This window comes from Capsicum annuum, chromosome 11, assembly GCF_002878395.1.
Source record: "Capsicum annuum cultivar UCD-10X-F1 chromosome 11, UCD10Xv1.1, whole genome shotgun sequence".
NCBI lineage: Eukaryota > Viridiplantae > Streptophyta > Magnoliopsida > Solanales > Solanaceae > Capsicum > Capsicum annuum.
The window spans coordinates 119,294,638-119,311,805 of NC_061121.1; positions in this window are offsets into that span (position 1 = coordinate 119,294,638).

The window sequence follows — 17,168 nt, forward strand, 5'->3', positions numbered from 1 at the left end:
ACTCCTAATGTTAGTTGGAGTCTGATTATAATGGATTGTTTCATGAACATGAGTGGCTAATTTCCCTGAGTAGGGTTGTGGGAACCCTAGCAGATTAACTATGTATAGGAATTAAAAGATTCTTTTCTATTGTAGCTACACGTATCTTAATCTTTTTTATATTAATTGACCTTAGAGTTACTGTAGAAGCTCGGGGATTGACTGTATTTGAAAATGTCCTCACAAGGGAGCTTTATATTGGGAAAAGAGGATTAAGAAAGTAATTTGATTTTCCCGCCCATCTTAATATTCTGCCACCTCATCTAATCAACTTGAGACTCAAAAGGTGAGAATTAAACTAAAATAATATACAAGGAGCAATAAGTATACACCTTGAGACTCATAAGGTAAAGGGTGAGATTTATCAATACATTCACAAGACTGCTGATAATACATAGTTTGTTAACTTTACATGCAGATTGTGGCCACGGGCTTCAAAATATGGCAAGTATATCCCATAGAGACCTTGTGGTGGAGTGGATGCTAGAGTGAGAAAAAATATTATCTAAAAAGGGTAAGAAGAGATAGCCTACAGAGTGAGTAGGACTGGCTAACGAGGATCCAGGAGATGCTAGATGGTGCTGATAGCTCAAATCCAATAGTTGATGATGTTGATGGGGGTAGTGATGTAACCCTGGTGACTGATGTACCATTGAGAACACCGGCCACAACTGGTGCCACAATTGTAGATACAGTTCCAACAACTAATAGGACTACAGTTGATGATAGTGGGACCCAATCTAAGGGCCCACATAATGATGAAGTAGTTTGAGTTGGCACCTTGAGGACCCAGGCATATTCTTGATCCCTTGTATTTAATTATAGATGCACTGGGGATAGCGCATAGGCTTTAAGTTAGGGGTGAGGGTGTACCAAGGTTTCCATGGGCTATACTAAAAATTTGAGAACTGGCATGTTTTTGTTTTTGTTTTCTACTGGGATAGATGAAAATAGGAGGAAAACTTGTACTTGTGGTAGTAGATATTGTTTTGAAAAACTATGCTAAAATTATTTGATTTTGGAAATAATTCTGCTAAAAAAATGATCCCCCTCCTAAATTTTTATGTCAACTGTGTGATGTGTGTATGTGCGTGTGACGATTGTGAAATTGATAATGGCATTAGATTAAGAATAGAATAACTAGGGAAAACAATTGTATAATTGGATATGTAGTACCAAGTAGTGTAACCTTGTGCGAGTGTGTGTGAGGCGCTACTTAGTTCTCGGTGTACCTGACTCTAGAACTTGCTTGTCTGCTCTTACCTAGGTTTAGGATAGTAGAATAGGAGAAGATCACAGACCATTTTTGGTTTAAGTCACCTCAAGCCTAAATGTCCAACCAAATGATATGAATCTGTTTATCCAAATATTTGAGCCTTAATTGGCCTATTTCTTGATTACACTAATATCACCTTCCCGTTTCACTTATAATGAACCTGTATTGGCTCTGGTCCTCCTTGGACACTATGTACCTCAACTCAAACAAATGGCCTAAGTTAAGGGTGGCTAGTATAGGGGTGCCTAGGAGAAAAAGAGTGTAAAGAAAGATGTGTAGAAGGAAAAATAAAGAACGATAGGTGCAGACAAAATAAAAGATAATAAACAAAAGAAAAGAAAAGATTGAAAGAAAAAGAAAAAAAGAAAAGGAAAAGAAAGGAAGAAAAGAAAATCGCACCTAGTTTAGTTTGAATGTTATTTAAAATAAAAATGGAGACATAAGGGTGGAAATAAAATAAAGAAAAAATGAAAAATAGGTGGACCCCTAATAAAGCATAGCATCAAGGAGGCGTAGTCATTGAAAAAATCCCAAAAAGATACCTTACAAGCCCCAAACCTATGTTACAAGGTTAATAAAGTCCTTTAGTGATCCTACCTCGACTGTCCAAAAACATAGGAAGAGAGCATATGGGCTTTCCTATGGTATTCGGTATACACTGATCGATACTTCTTTGTTATCGAGAGCATATTTAGTAATAACCCTGAATAATTTGATTCATATAAATTGAGTGAACGGAATTTCTTTGATTGTGAGCTTACATGGGGTATATTATTAGGTTGCTAGACTGTTTGGCGAATGTGATTTGTATATACCTAGTTGTCTATTCCTAATATAATGCCATCATCGAATTCCTTATTGTCATGCCATGTACTAAATCGATATAAACAGTTAGGATCTTTAAAATTAAATAAACAGTTAGGATCTTGAAAAGTAAAACCAGGAGGGCGAAAAAGTTTAAAAGGGAAATGAAAAGTCTCTTCCATAGGTATATTTGAATCTTCCTGTTTAAGCAGTGATGTTGTTAGTAGTGTTAATTTTTGTTTTGACCAAGGACACACAAACTTCTAAGTTGAGGGTATGGATGCTCCATCGAAACACAAAAATTTTGATGCTTAAGGAAATAATTTATGCTTGCACTTAGGTTGTTTTAGTAGATATGATGTGGTTTTGTGCTTGTTGTAGGTGAAATAGGTCAATAATAGTGTTGGAATGAATCTAGAAGAAAAAGATCTGAAGAAAACTAAGCTCCAGATAATACGAGTCAACTCAATAGTCATCAACACATCATACAAATCGTAGGTTGATTCATAGGCAAAACAGAACGAAAGGCCAAGAAGAAATACTAAGTGAAGAGAAGATATGACTCGGGCATACGAGTTGTAGGGTAAGTATACGAGTCGTGACAAAAAATTGTCAAAAGAACAGAAACTTTAAGTAAGATTAAGTGTTGAAGTCTATAGAGAAGATGAGTTAGAAGTCTGAGTATGACTCGTATGGATAAACCATAAGCAGAACAGTGTTCAGAGCAATAAAGAAAGAAGTCCTAGGTGGTAACAAATGAAGGCAATGAGTCATATGGTCAAGGTATTACTCATGAGTCATAAATATAACAGAAAGTTGAAGCCCTGGAAGATCAGAACTGGAGAGCATACGAGAGGAACTATACGACTCATAAAAAAACCTTATGAGTGGATGATTGAGTCGTACCTTGTGCCAACTTACTTTTCCAATTCTATTTTTATTAGGATTTCTGGGTTGTTTGAGATATTATAAATACCCTAGGGTTTATCTTTTATTAGGTTACACTCTTAGATGTTCTTTAACATTATTTTACAGACTTTTACAATACTTTGCATTACTCTTGAGATTTTTCGGTTATTATTCAATTGAAGATTTCAAATTTTATTCTTCGTATTCTCGTGCAATCAATTACATGCTTTATTTATTGATTAACATGGATTGTTTCATGAACATGAGCGGCTAATTTCCCTAACTAGGTTTGTGGGAACCCTAGTAGATTAACTACGTAAATGAAGTGGCAGATTTATATTTTCTATTGTCGCTGCATGTATCTTAATCTTCTTCGTATTAACTAACCTTAGAGCTACTGTAGAAGCTTAGGGAACGCCTAAATTTGACAACGTCCTCCTAAAGGAGTTTGAGATTGGGAAAAAAGATTAAGACATTAATTTGAGACTCACATCCATGTAAGTATTCCTCCATCTCATTTAATCAACTGAGACTCAAAAGGTGAGACTTGAACTAAAGTGATAGAAAAGGAGCATTAAGGATACTCCCTGGACTCACAAGGTAAAGGTTCAGATTTATCAACACATTCATAAGACTGTTGATAATACATAGCTTGTCAACGTTACATGCAGAGAAGCAAAATAGGTGGGTTGAACATGAGAAACATACGAATTTAAGAAGCCAGGGGGAACACATTCCTAGTGTTCTTCCTCTATTCTGCAAACTCAATGCACTCAAGATTCAGTTACTACTTATGATTGATTTCCAAATTCCCCCGTTTACTTTTCGGCATTGCTCATGAATTTTGTCAAGATAAGCAACTATTCAAAGTTTTCCTTGTGGGTTCGACCCCAACTTGGTTTGGGTTACTAAGTTTGGCATCGACAGCAACATACTTCTTTGGAGGTTAGTTTTGGGTGACATTAGAGTCATGGGTCGAGGTCACTTCTTAACTGCCTCAACTTTCATTGGGTCCACCTTGAGCCTTTCACCAGAAATAACATGCCCAAGAAAGGTCACAACGCTTAGCCAAATTAACACTTAGAAAACTTTGCATATAATTCTTGGTCCTTTAAGAAATTGCAACACAATTTGGAGGCGATTTGTATGATCCTCCTTACTCTTGGAGTACCAAGATTTCATCAATGAATTCTATAAAAAAACAAATCCAAAAACTGCCTAAACACCCAATTCATAAGAACCATGAAAGAAGCCAAAGCATTAGTCAACCCAAATGACATAACTAAGAACTCATAATGGACGTACCAGGTTCGCAAAGAAATATCGAGTATATCAACCTCCCTAATTTTCAACTAGTGATATCCTGATTGGAGATCAATCTTAGAAAAACACCTAGCACCCTGAAGAAAGGGTTAAAAGATCATCAATATTAGGACGAGGGTACTTATTTTTCACTATAACCTTGGTCAAAAGACAATAGTTTGTACACATCCAAAGTGACCAATCTTTATTTCACACAAAAAGCACAGGAACACCCTACGGAGAAACACTGGGACGGATGAAGCCCTTATCAAGAGGATCTTTTAACTACTCCTTTAGTTCCTTTAGTTCATCCAGAGCCATCCTATAAGAAGTAATAGAAATGGTACGAGAATCGAGTATACCTAAAATCTATTTCCCTACTGAGAGAAATTCTTGAAAGATCATCGAAAAACACTTTATGAAATTCATTAGCCACGGGGATACATTACAAAGTGGGACCCTCATATCTAAAATCATTAACCGAAATTAAATTATACAGACACCCTTTGGAAATCATTTTTTGATCTCTACGATAGGAAACAAACCTTTCTTTGGGTACTCAAGAACTCCCTTCCTATTCAATCACCAGTTCATTAGAAAAGTGGAGACAAAAACTTTTGGGTCCTACAATCTAGAGAATCATAGCACAAATGAATCTAACCCATCTCCAAGATTACATCAAAATCCACCATATTGGGTTTTATCAAATCCACCAATGTTTTCCTATGAAGGATGGACACCACACAACCCCTATATATTTTTCTAGTAATAATAGAGTCACCTACTAGAGTAGAAATAGAAAAGAGGTCAAAAAAATTTGTAGGACCAAAACCAAAGTGTAAAACGACATAAGGAGTCACATAAGATAGAGTAGAACCTGAATAAAGTAAATAATAAGAATCACAATACAAGAGCTGTAACATACCAGTGACAACATCTAGTGATGCCTCAGATTCTTGATTGATAGCAAATGCATAGAGATGATTTCGGCATATGCCGGTGCTCAAAGTGGCGCACATAGTTATAGGAGCCAACGAAGTGGTGACAAAAACTTTATTAGCTCTAGTGGCAACTTTAGTTGTGAGATAATTTTTATTACAGATGACCAGGATAACCACAATTGAAACACAAGTTCCTCCTCTTTTCACAAGGTGAAGCTACCAATAAAATCAATATGGAGGATAAGGTGGGGATGACTAAGCTCCACTAACTTGAGACTAGGCACCCTATGATTTAGGACCACTTCTAACCTTAAAACAACGAACAACAGATGGCTTAGGATAAAGAGCACTAGCTATGGAATATGAATTTCCCTAATTTTTCTTCCTTGGCCACTATCTACCATCTCTCTTACTATTTTACTGACATGTACCTTAATCTGATTATCTAAACTTATTTCTTTACCTCTCTCTCATCTCTACCCTTCTCTTTTTCTCACCATCCACCTATTGTATATAAACCACCAGCCTGGAGATATCCATATTATTATTTAACATTGCATACTTACATTCTAACTCCAAATCACGGGATAAACCAGAAGCAAACATCCTCATTTTAGACCTCATATTAGACACCAACTCTGTAGCAGAATGGGACAGTTGCTAGAACTATAGGGCATACTCTTTCACATTCATCTTACCCTACTTCAAGTTCACAAACTCTTCGTCCTTGGCTTTCCTCAACTCTTGAGGAAAGATATGATCAAGAAAAGCACCTAAAAACTTATCCCACACCAAAGACTCAGCATCATCACCCCTCATTGATTCTCACTCCTCATAACACTGGTAAGCCACATCCTTCAACTAATAGTTGGTAAACTCTACATCCTCTAAATTACTAGCATGCATCACCCTAATGATTTTCTCCATCATATTAACAAACCCTTAAGGATACTCATAAACCTTATAGTCTATAAAGGTTGGGGGATTTAACTCATAAATTGGCCAACCCAAGTGAGCTCAGATAATCTAGCAACAGAACCAACATGATCAAATAGATGACACTGTGCTGCCACCAATTGGGCAAGCATATGTATAGACTGATGGAATTTCGTATTAGAGATATCTCCTTGAGGTGACTAAGCTCAAGTATCACCAGTCTGGGAATCCTAAAGAGGACTAGTAGGGACCTGTGGAACCCCATATGAAGCAGTACAGTCAGGAGCAGAGATCCTAAACTAGGTCTTTACTCAGTAAATAGAGTAAGTTCCCACCATAGTTTACTCATATGGGACAGAGATTCCAGCATAGTTTCTATGATAGTCATATCTTCAAGGAGGAATAATCTAAAACACTAGTAATCTAGGACCTACAGACGTTTCATGAAAACTAGACTCTATATCCCAAAATGGAACACAAAAATGGGAAATATTCATAAATGCTTCATAGCCTCCCCCTTATAACTGTGGTGCACTACACACCTATAAAATGACTCTACTTGTCAGGGCTTTATGGATACCCAACGACCCTGACCTGTGTACTAATACCAAGCTTGTCACAGCTTGAACTATGAGCTGGTAATGATACGTACTTAAGTCCACTGTGGGCCAAAGACCACCCCCTATCCAAACCTTTAAAGCACAATAAAAGAATACAACAAAAACCAACCAAGAATAGTAAATAAGATAGACAAATCAAATGAAATCTAAGAGTATAAAAAAGATAACCAATCATCCGAATATACTCCATAAAATCCTCTAGAATCATAATACCAAACTAAGTCAGGACATGCCCCTAAATATGACAAAAGAAAATCCAAATGTGAAAAAAAATAAGGAGAACGAGTGAAATGATTGGGTATTCCAAAAGATGAAGGCTCACCACTTCACAAAAGATCCACAGGGGTACCAGATCATCTAATGTTACACAAAAGCAATAGAAAAGCCCTTGTACCCTACATCATGAAATGATGCAGCATCTCGGGACGGCCAGTAGGGTGAGCACTAATATGTAACTCAATGAAGAGGGATAAAATAATAAAATTACCAAAAAATAGTCAAAACCATAAGTACACTATTTATATATACATATATAGGATGCTGGGATAGAGACAAGATTAATGAACACGAGAGTTTAAACCATTAGCCTGAATTGTGTAGCTTGCTCCATTCTAAAGGCACCCATGGGCTATATGGGTCCAATTTCCACTATTCGAAGGGCCCTAGTGCATGTTAACTACAAGAATTGGGGAAAGGATAAATACACCAAGGTGATAGCCATCCACAAAATAGTGTGTATCCATACACACAATCATATAGACCCCTACGTAGGAAAACATGGTTTCCAGTATTGGTCACTCCGGACTACACCTTCACGGTGAGCTACACAATCCCCTATAAGCCCAAATTAAAATAGTTTGCACATAAAACCAACCATTAACCAAGGAATATTTAAGAAGGCATTTTCCAATATGGTATGATCATACTAATAAGCTTGATAGCTAATTCAATTATGCCAAACTAGTCCATTTAACCATTTGACTCCCAAGTTCCATTTAAAGTCCGAACCATTGCTACGTAGGGGCATTCCAATACTATTTTTATCCCCCATTATCTGTTAATCCAATGCAATATTGTAAATGTAATTAAATTATTCAAATCCATATTCAAAACAAAAGTTATAAAGGTGTGTTGCGGTTAATTCCATTACCAATCCAAAAATTCATCAATTTTGGAAAACCAATGTTCCTTATTCCAATCATTATAACCATGCACCCATTCAACCCAAAAACGATCAGTTAAAGCATAAATAACACCTTTAAATCATGGGAAAAACAATTCAAGTAACAACCATCAAAATCCCTCGACCCAATTTCAAATCCATTAATTAAAAGACATGAATAATGATTAAATAAATACTACAATGTCAAATTCAAATTAATGATGAGAAAATTTCCTAAAATACCAAAGAATTTAAAGAGAAATCAAAGCTTAGAATTTGAATGGTGAATTCTCTATGAAACCCTTGAGCTTTCTTAGTTAGGAGTTAAAGAAGAGAAGAATGGACTTTGATCTTTGTAAGCTAAAGAAAAGCAATTTATTTGGTGTTTAAAAGTCATGTAAGGGGTAAAAGGACCAAAATCCCCTCACCCCAAGTGAAAATAAAAAAATTGAACAAAAATTACATAGTGGTGTGGCACACCACTATCATAGATGTTAGAATCCTTACCACACCCTTATCGTAGAGGTTAAGTGGCATTGTATGCCACTATCATGGAATTTACTACCTAAGAGTCCCAAAATGGCCCAGAACCCCTTCCAAAAATTCCAAAAATCTTACAAAACACCCTTTTAACATCCGTTAATATAATTAAAGTAAAAAATTGACATTATACACACGGGAGGGTCAAAAATAAAATTGTTGAAATTTTGTGGGGTCATATAATTAATCAAAACAAAAATAATTACTAATTTATTTAATATCCAAAATAAAGCGAGTGCAAAAGTATCCGTAATTGTTACAATCCTCAAAACCCAAAAGTCGTCATACAAAAACATCTAAACAATATCCAAAACGAAGTCTAAAATATTATCCAAAAGAAGTGTCATAGTCTTGAAATAAAGTACATAAAAAAAGTTGTAATAACTTGAGACTACCCCCTAGTAGTCACACAGTGCTTAGGACCCCAAAGGACCACAATCTAACCCATGAATGATATCTGTTGTGAGCAGTGAACAATAATACTATAATTAATGTAAAAACTAGATGGAAATGTCATAAGGTTCAAAACATCTAAAATATTGCTAAAATATAACATCTGTAAAATTGAATACTATCTGAAAATCTAGTCTGAAAAGCCTCTAAGTGAATCTGTCTTATAGTGGAGTTGATGGGACAATCCCCCAACTAACTCCATCTACTGAACTACTACATCCACTGAAATTATGAAATAATAGAATATCCTCAAATGATGAGGACTCACTGGTAAATCTATTACTGCTGGCTGAATTTGAATCTACTATGCATGGTTGGGAACCTGAGCATCCGAACCTATGATATAAAACGTCATATCACAAAAAAGTATGTATCAGTACGTGGGAATATACTGGTATGCTAGATGAGGTAAGGTTGAATGCAAGGGTTCATATGCATGAGGATATAATTAACTGAATGAGAATTACTGAACATGAGAGTACATGGAGAATCTAAGAATACTGTTATATACTGAGAGTGTAATCTGTGCATATACATATATATATATATATATAAACTATAACTAATCTTTTCTTATGCTAAGTATTGAATTCTAATAACTGATTAACTTATACTGATTGACTGTATGTGATAGTCCTGATTCTGTAAAATTGAGCTGAGTTCTGAATTGAGGACTAAAACTGAGACTGAAACTGTGGGAGGTAATCATCTAACTGACATGCCCCAAATCTAAACTGATAGGGGTCCAAATTGTAACCCCAGTTAGAAAGGTGCTAATATCGTGGCACAGGAACTAATACTAGAAAAGCAGGATGGCAAGCCTAACTGACGGGTGACACCTGGGCGCAGCCAAGCCTAATCTGATGGGCAACCCCTGGGAGATAGTCAAACCTAGTCTGATGGGTGAGTCCTCATCCTATTCTGGCTACATAGTTCTGGAGTATAGGTACTGCTACTAACGACTTTTCCTATCTGACGGGGAATTCGTCAACCCAGCACTTACTCGATGTTAAATCCTACTCACAACTAAATAACACTAAACTGAGTATGTTGAATGGGATTGTACTAAGACTAAGTTTATTAAGTTTTCCTGAGTTCTATAATTGAGTGAGTTCTACTGAGTTATGTAAGTGACTGAGAGTAATACTGGTCATAACATGAATGATACTAGTCTGAAACTGACACTGGCTCTAGGTAAACAGCTAAATTGCACTGTATTAAATACCCCCAGGACTCGATAGCATTAAAGTAAAGCAAAGAATAATTTTGAATGATATAGCAATGTTCACTTGGTCATAATTCATTCATAAAGACATTTCATCAAACACTTCTAATGCATTAACTTGTACATCAATGGGATCACGTAATAACATATCATGCCTTCAATAATAAATTAACATAAGTATTTTATCAAACACTTGTAGGGCATATGCTTGTACATGATTAAGATCTCATAATAACATCTCATGATTCCTCTATCTACTTCACATTGTTAGTTTAGCAAATACTTAGGGACCATGAGCATTTCACATGATAATAGTCATCACATAAACATCATGAATACAATAATTAACTGTAAATTCAAGGGTTTAGCATGTAATTAATATAATTACCCCTAAATACTATTCTAATTTCATGAATCATATAACAATCATGGATTAAAACCTAATTAACATCATAGACACATTAATCACTTTGTAAATTCAAGGGTTTATCAAGACACACATATTCATCACACATGCTATTCAATTTCATGAAACTTGCACTTAAATCATGGATTGAAACCCAACTACTATCATGAACATGAATTCAATTTAATTCAAACATGGAAATCATAAATTTGAGATCTTGTATATTTAAAAAGGGATTTTTAGACTCTATGGGTGAAAGGAACCTGTAGATGAACACCTAACATACCTGAGAAGAAGAGTTCTTGAAGGTTCTTGGAGATATTCTTAAGGATTGACCTTGATTCTTGAACTAGGGTTTTTGCCTCTTGAGAGAGAAGGATTTAATTTGGGGGAAAACTGAATGAATAATGGTGTAACTAGGTTTATTAGGGTTGAATTTCATGTTAAAGGATAACTAGGGTCGTGGAAAAATACTCTAATACCCCAGGAGTAATTTAAAAACTCAAAACTCAAAATTGGAAATTAATTGAAAAATCCCAATCTAGGCCCTTGCCACGATGCGATGCTATCACGTCACTGGAAAGTGGAAGTCTAGGAATTGGACCATCAACGTGATACGGTGGAACCGTGTTACTCCTTATATGTGACCTGGAAGTTTACCGCAATACAGTGAGATCGCGTTGGTGTATTGGAAACTGACAAATGTGAAAATAAGTTATGGCGCAATGCGCTGGCATTGCGGTACCTTACTGAAACTGACAATTGCCATTTTGACATGCTCCACGACACGCCATTAGCCTGAATGATGGTGTTTAACGATTAAAACTTAAAATTGCCAAAATTTCTGACCCGATTATCAGATTTAGGCAAATTTTATATCATTGGAAAGTTAATTGAATTTCCTATAGAATGAAAAGTCCAAATCTTGAAAAGTACACATGTATAAAAGTGTATTCATATTTAAAGAAAGTCTTTAACATTTTTTGGGATGAATTTAAGCTAGGTAAAAGTACAAGGTGTTACAAAGGTAGAGATGATCCAATAGATTCTAAGACATAGTGCTTGCCCTTGAATTGACACTAAAGTTATGAGCTAGAGTCAAGGTCTCAGATCAAATACTAAAACACTCTCCACACTCAACAAAAGGAGCGTACAAGTGGTATCAGTTTAATAACTAAGTAATGGTAGGTATCATCATCTAACTTAACTCAACACCATACAAATAACAAAATAAAATACACTTAACAACAATCAAACCACAACTCACAAAAAGATGACAAGTAACTAAAATCATAACACTTCATCTCTAGATAGTACAGGCATAAAAGTAATCAATTACACTTAGGTAGATTCATACAATAACCATCATAGATATATATATGTATAAATGATATAATGATTACACGTATGCAAGATGAACACAGATACTAGAGTCGGTAAGGACTCTAATCTATAACCTATAGGGGACTAGCTCAGTCTACATACTAGTATCGGTGTGACACCTATTCCAATAATAGTGTCAGCATGGCACTCGATCCATATAAGATTATCAGTGTCACATCTGATCCATAAATCATCTCAATATCATCTCAGAATCCAATATTCAAACATGATATAAATATAGATAATTCCCAAAAGATAATCACAAATAGCCAAATCATATATAAGAATAGATTTAAGCGAGTCTTTACTACAATTAAACCCTAACCTACCTCTATTCCCTACCTAAATAACTATTTTTCCACGAACTCACCTTTTTTGTTCAATTTCTGCTCGTTCTTAATCTATAAACAATAATTACACATACTTTAACACAACAATTCACCCTTCCTAAGCATTAGTAACTCACATTCAACAAATTAACTCTTTAACTTAAGTCAATTCATTATCTTATGGCTTTATAACAATTAAACTTAATGAATTTATGATATGTTATGATTAAAAACATGAATTCTACCATGTGAAGGGTCTTCAAACACCCTAGGATCAATAACAACTTATAATAACATCATTCCCCACCAGTTCTTAAACATAGGGTTAGATTCCAAATTCTACAATGTTATGATTCTTACAATCCTCTGAATTATCTAGAAAAGTAATTCAAGTTTGAAATATAGAGGAACTTTACCTCTAAGATGGAAAAAAACCAAAGTTGTGAAGAATTGCCCCTGCTTATCCCTTGAACATTTTTTTAGAAAAGTGGGAGTGAAAAATGGGTTTTCTAATTTTATATTAGGTTTGCAACATTTTCACTATTTCAGCAACACTTTTCTAGTTGTAGTGACACTTTTGAAGTAGGGAATCTATAGTTGCAGTGGCACCTAGAACAAAAGCAGTTGATATTGCGACGACACTTCTGCAACTGTAGCGATACTTTTGTAGTTGTAGTGACCCCAAACCAGTTGCTCGAGACTCGATCCTAGATTTTTATATTTCACAACACATTTTTTGAAATTTAATATTGTAAACTAGACCTTTCATGATAATTTCTCTAACGAGAGTTCTAAGAACCCGTTCCATGTACTGAAGCTTCTACAAATTCCTAAACTCATCCTTTAAGCCAAAATATAATAAAAAAGAAAACCCAACACTCTAATAATTCCTTGATTTTAGACCACGACACGCTCAAATTATGCATAATACTAGCCTAACCTAGAATATTAAAATTCTGGTGTAAGGAGAAAGTAGGCAAAGAGTATGACCCCTATTTAAGTATAAAAATGATTTGGGTCATTATATTAGATACCAATTTACCTATCATTTGTCCTCAAATGACAATTAACCAAGACAATGCAATAAACAAGAAGAAGGATTACCTGAAATACGGAACAAGTATGGAAAGCAGTTTTACATATTGAATGGAGAGCACTTTTACATATCGACCTCTGTCTCCTATGTAGTTTCTTGAACCAAATGGTTTCTCCACTGAAACTTTAAAAATAGAATGACTATAGTCCTTATCTATCTCACATCACTATCCAAGAAAGTAATTGACTCATATTTAAAAAAGAGCTCCTTGTCAACTAATTCTGAATCCTAATGAATGATGTAGTCTTTATCTCCTTGGTACTATTTTTAGCATTAACACATAAAATATAGGATAAACTCCTGATAAGATGGGAGGTAGAGCCAACATACAACAACTGACCTTACTTTATTCAAAACCTCAAATAGTCAATGCACCTCAAACTTAATTTTCCCTTCTTTTGAAATTGCCTTACACCCTTCATGGGTGACACTTCTAAGCTGATAACAACTTTTCCTGGGTGAACCTCACTTTCTCCATTGAATAATATGACTGGTGATCAGCACCTCCTTTGATACAAAGCTTCAAAATGGACCATGTCAATTCTAGAATGGTAACTATTATTGTTTGTAAATTCACACAAAGGTAGATATTAGTCCCACTATTGACCAAAATCCATCACACAAGCACATCCCATATCTTAAAGTACCTGAATTATGCTTGTTGACTGCCTTTTAGTCTGCAGACGAAAGTTGTACTTAGTTCCAACCTAGTACCTAATTTTGACTAAAGATTATCTAAAGAGTTAGAGGTAAATTGAGTACCTCTATCTAACACTACAAAAACAGGCACTGAGTGAAGTCTCACAATTTTCTCCAAATAGAACATAGACAACTTAGCTCCATTATAGTCCACCCTTACCAAAATAAAGTGTGCGAACTTGGTCAATCGATCCAAGATCACCCATATGGAGTCACACTTTCTTAGATCTTAAGAATGACTACAAAAAATTTCATGGTTATTCTCTCCTACTTTCACTAAGGAATGTGCTCTGAAAAGTGCCACCAAGTTTTTAATGCTCCTATTTAACCTGCTTTCAGTTTCAACAATTGGTCATAAAATCCATAATATGTCACTTTATTTTTCAACACCAATAATATTTCCCCAAGTCTTTATGCATTTTTGTTGCACCCAAATGTATAAATTACTTAGAATTGTGAGCCTCTATAGGGATGGAAGGAATAAAGTTTCCCACACAAGGAACACATCCACAACTTGAATCCTCAACACCCCCTTATCATTAAGAATAGCCTCATTAGACTCAACTTATAACACTTTCTCTTTAAGATTGTTTAACTTTGTGTGTTAAAACTACCTATTTTAGTATTTCCAAAGAAGGTAGATTTATCCTCAACATGGGCTAATACTACTCCCTTAATAGTCAGCTAAAACCTCATGAAACCATTAGTCAGCATTTGTACCTCTATAGCAAATGAGTGTCTCAATAACTCCAATTATGTCAAACTTTCATGCTTATCGTCTTTCTACTCAATATGTCTACCATTAAATTGGCCTTTCCTGGAAGATATAGAATAAAGATGTCATAAAATTTGATCCACTTTGTGCACCTTCTCTACGTTAAATTTAAATCCCACTGAATAAACCTATACTATAAACTATAATCATCTATAAACACCTCACGCTTTATCCCATAAAGGTAATGTCTCCAAATTTCAAACCAAAAACCACTGTTGCCAATTTTAAATTATGGGTAGGATAGTTCTTCTTATATGGATTCAGCTACAATAACGCATAAATAATTAGAATTTGATCCTACATCAAAACAACACCTAAACCAGACCGTGAAGCCTCACAATACATAATAAAATATGTACCTTCAATAGGAAAGGTAAGAATAGGAGTTAAAGTTAACAAGGTCTTAAGCTTTTGATAATTCCTCTCACACTTATTATCCCATACAAAATGTACCTCTTCCTGAGTCAGGCGGGTAATACAAAAGGCAATAGAGGTAAACCCCTTAATAGTCAATAATAGTGCCTAGGCAACCCTAAAAAACTATACACCTCTCTAACATTAGTCAGTCTTGTAAGTTCTTCAATGGTTTGACCTTCTACTCATCCACCACAACTAGTTCCTTATATACCATATGTCCTAAAAAGGATAGTGAAGACAACTAAAATGTATGCCTTTAATACTTAGCATAAAATTGTTTCTCCTTAAGCAACCCCAAGACAATACAAAAATGAGCTTTATGCTCCTCCTTACTCTTTGAGAAAACCAGAATATCATTGATCAAAACAAAAATAAATGAATCAAAAAATGGCTTAAACACTCCATTCCTCAAGCACGTAAATATTTGTTGGTGTTGGACAAACTAAAGGACATAACCAAGAACTCGTAATGTCCATAACTACTCTTAAAAGAAGTCTTTGAGATATTCCTAAATTGAATCTTAAGATAATAGTAACTTGACCTTAATCAATAGAGGAGAACACTATAGCTCCCTGCAACTAGTCAAATAGGTTATCTATCATAGAAAAAGGGTTCTTGTTACAAATAGTCACCTTATTCAACTATCAATGGTCTATGCACACTCATATAATACCATCCATTTTTTCTGAAAGACCATAGAAGTACCCTATCTTGAACTGAATTATGCGTCATGATGGCACCAACTCAATCTCGCTAATAGGTAAGCTGAACCATAGACCAAAGCTAATACAATGATCTATCTAGGAGGAAAATGGACTAAAATCCAAATATTGACAATTAAAGACTTAAATAGTAATAATACAATCAGAAAGGCCTAATAAATAGATAAAAAATCAACAACAATCCCAAGACTCAGTAATGTTGGGGAAAGAGCTACTACAAATGAACTGCGAGTACTGACTAGTAAAATATAATCTTTCTTCAAGATCAAAGACAAAAAATAGATAAATAGAAGGAAAAAAGGGTAAATCCAACTCAAAGAACTCACCAAATCTCTAAAATTTATCCCGCACAAAGGTCGAATCAACGGTGGAAACTAGAACTTTGATCGGTATAAAAAAGGTACAGAAGTATAGTTGAGTAACCAAACCATGGGTACTCTGTATGCATTATCGGCTGACTGAGCTAAATCATGATATAAATATGATAAGATACAAGATAGAATAAGCTAAGTCAAAGCAAAAGGAAAAACCCTTCAAATAAGCTTTGACACCACTATACATAAATGAATGAATACACACGAGATAATAAAATAATGATCATACTTTTATAAATACAAGATTGGCCCTCATAACCCAATAAGTACAAAAAGTAAATAACCAAATGTAGGCCCCCATAAACCTAGAGAATACAATCAAGGGAACTGAATAACTAAATAATCTTAATTCATCAATTATCATACCATAATCCAAGAATCTATCAAAACTGTATTATCTCATATGTAATTTCCAATGTCAAACTTGAACCAAAACTCAATAGTATCATCATTATTATTCTCATTGCCTAACATAAACCAGAACTCATACTATCAAGATCATTATAAATTACTGGACTCAAAGCAGAACTCATATTATCAAGATCATTATCAATGACTAGAATCGAACCAAAACTCATATTTATAACCCGTATCAATGAACCACATCAACAATCCATACCAATAAACTAACCTAATAGACTTTACTAATACCATATCTACAAGTAATGCGAATAACTATGCCCATAAGCAATGTAAATAGTTGTAATCATAAGTTATTTCAATAATCATATCTATAAGCTATTAATTATATTTATTAGCC